The sequence below is a fragment of the Quercus suber genome, unplaced genomic scaffold (assembly GCF_002906115.3).
Source record: "Quercus suber isolate HL8 unplaced genomic scaffold, Cork oak 2.0 scaffold_842, whole genome shotgun sequence".
NCBI classification, from domain to species: Eukaryota; Viridiplantae; Streptophyta; class Magnoliopsida; order Fagales; family Fagaceae; genus Quercus; species Quercus suber.
In genome coordinates this window covers 28,723-31,844 of record NW_027070272.1, presented here as the reverse complement: position 1 = coordinate 31,844, position 3,122 = coordinate 28,723, and the positions used below count along the sequence as shown (strand labels likewise).

Sequence of the window (3,122 nt, the reverse complement as noted above, 5' to 3'; positions counted from 1 at the left end):
TTTTGAAGAAAATAATATTATATTTGAGCTTAAATGGTTAGCATGCGTGTATAAATGCCTATAAATATACGAGTTAACAAATAACAAACTAACAAAATCATCTTTCCATTTAATAAAACATTTGAAAGATTCCTTGTAAATGTAGAATTTGTAAAATTGCCAATACATTTTTGTATCTTCTTTGTGTCAAAAAAATTTTGTACGTTTATTGTGCTATAATTTTCCCACTAAATTTCAGTTTCTCCATGTGTCAAAACAAAAATAAAATGCAATAAATATCTAATACTCATAAAAATTTTCAATTAATAATGATCTATTTGTCATGTACGGTGTAAAATTTTACTAATGTCTAGTTGTAGTTTCTACATTATGGATTCATGACTTGGTATTCACTTTCTATTAATTTTGCGCCATAAGCTATTTATTATGATTGTAACACTACAAAATATTTTAAGTAACATTTACAAACTAATGTGACAATGAATATAATTATTCAAAAAAAATGTGACAATGAATATAATTACTTGTTTAATTGAAGAATAATTTATGTTTTTAGTGATAAATAATACATAAGAAATGCAGTAAAATGTGTAAGTCATAATATTACTCTTTATATTAAATTATATTAAATATTCAACTTCATAACCAACTGCTAAAGAATCAATGACCAACTAATGAAATTTGAAATGTGTCTGTGAAAAAGTAACTAATAAAATGACAAAAGCATGTGTAGTTAACTAGGCTTAGGTGTTGCCTAAAGGTGAGTTAACTAGGGAATAGACTTTGACAAATAGACTCACGTGGCGCTGTTGGGAGAAAGCAAGTAATAGTAGTGATATGATAATATCTTACAAAGATTTTTAAAAGATTAATGGGGGATAGTTGTAATGGTTTACCAAAAAAAAGGTCAAATGAAATATGTTTTTTTTTTTTTTTTTTTTTTTTAAAAGGACAAAATAAAAATAAAAATGAAGAATAAGAAGAAAGAGAGAGATTGGGGCTTGGAAGTTCGGCCTAATCCACTCCATTATTAAATTTTTTTTTTTTTTTTTGGTATTGAAATTATTGAGATAAATTTGGAGTGGTTATTTTGAATGTGTTCTTCACTTCTTCTCCACTTTGGTGCCTTTTGTGGTTTGAAAAGAAAATTGGGGTAGCATTAGCAATTTGCGGGATGTGAAAGTGTCCGAGGAAAAACTATAAATAACTTCTTCATCTGTTAGTAAACTAATAAAATTAATTATCAACTTCAATTCAAACATAGTGCTTGTTTTGGGAAAAAAGTTCAGATACTTTAGGATTAGTTTTGTTTATGTGTTAATCATATGCATTAATCAAGCAATAGCAAATGAAGAGACATTTGATTAAAAAATGAAACATGAGAGAAGGGAGACATTTGGGGTAACTGACCTTTGAACGTCTTCGGTGACATTTCTTGTAGTAACCGTAATATTTGATTCTTGAATAATTCTTATTCCAAATAAGCCAAAACATTTTTCTATAATTTTTTTTGGAGTTTTTGCAGAAAATAATTACGGAAAGAGGAATCCCTTTTACCCAAAAAAAGGTTACAGAAAAAGGTAAAAGAATGAGAAGAAACGGCAGCTTTTGTAACGGCCCATGTAAACGCGAAAGGATGCAACTTAAGTTTGGCAAAATTTGTAGACCGCCAGAAAGAAATGTTTGATTGATATTTTGTAACTACTATCCTAGAGATAGAATTTTTTTTTTTTTTTTTTTTTTTTTTTTCCTCAGGGAGAGTCGAACTGAAAAAATTCAAAACACCCATAAACAAAACACAGAGAACAACCAAAACCCATGAAGGAAACATGATCCAATTCAACAAAAGCAAAAAAGTTCAAAACTTGATATGTGAAAAAAATAAATAAATAAATGGAAGACTTACTGAGAGGAAGTACAGGGGCGTAGATAAGAGGGACCAAGAACTTATATGGGGGTCCCTTGTTTTGCCTCCGTATAGCAGCCTCTCTTTGAGATTATATACATGCACGCAAATTCAGAAACAAAACAAGAGTAAGAAAGATGGTTTTGTTTGATCAAAATTGTCAAATAGAAAAACATACATGCAACTTTAAAACCAAAAATAAAAGTAAAAGAAAAAGATGTTGGTGTTGTGTGGCATTGAATTACGGGGAAGACTTACTGGCTTGAGGGATTGGAGGAAGAGGCCATGGCGGATAGAGATCTCGAAAGATTTGCAGAAGGTGTGCGCTGAGACAGAGATGTGAATCAAAGATGGTGTGCGTGCGATGTAATACAATGTTTTTGGGGTCTGTCTCTGTTGACGACTTTTCTCCGCCTCTTCAACGACGTGCCGTTTGACGACATTAAGGTTTTGATAAATAAATAATTTTTTTTTTTTTTTTTGATAACAAACTTGAAAACTTTTATTAAACAGGAGAAAACATTACATCATGATGGAGAGCTTGTTCCAAGAAACAAGGATGCTCTTCTATCCACACCATAAAGTCATCAATACCAATAGTATGTTTTGCTAACATATGGGCAGGCTTATTCCCATTTCTACATACATGAGAAAATAACACTTTCCTAACATCATGGGTGGAACTTTGAATCCCATAAATAATAGGTAACACTGAAACAGGCGAAGAAGATAAACCTTGAAGGGCACGAACCACATTGAGAGAGTCACCTTCCAAAATAAATTCTTGTAATCCAACATCTTTGGCAAACTCCAAACCCAATTCAAAAGCTTTGGCTTCCACCTCTAATGGACCCAAAGGAGCGTAGATTTTTTTGCTCAAAGCAGCCACCACCAAACCGTTAGCATCACAAATTATTGCACCAACCCCAGATTCATTCCTTGCTTTGAACACAGCCCCATCCACATTCACTTTGTACAACTGATCAGAGGGAGGCAACCACCGTTGTTGAAGAACCGATTCAGTCATCCACAGTAATGTAGAAATAGTAGCTTCTTGATATTCCAACAGCCACATTGAAGCATCATGACACAACTCCATTTCACTTAGCCGTTTTCCACCGTTGCGTATTTCATTCTGATTGCCCCATAACCTCCAAGCAATAGTTCCCGTCAACGCAGCAGCATTTTCATCACACTGATCCACCATAATCATCCT

General features: G+C 32.5%; 1 long non-coding RNA gene across 1 annotated transcript; it reads right to left on the bottom strand.

The window, feature by feature from the left end:
* Positions 1-1,743: 1,743 nt before the first annotated feature.
* Positions 1,744-2,334, bottom strand: LOC136065069 (uncharacterized). Its single transcript, XR_010626708.1, has 3 exons — positions 2,165-2,334; positions 1,907-1,989; positions 1,744-1,766 (listed from the first exon to the last, which is right to left on the bottom strand). It is a non-coding gene; the product is annotated as an uncharacterized LOC136065069 (long non-coding RNA).
* Between the last annotated feature and the right edge of the window lie 788 nt (positions 2,335-3,122).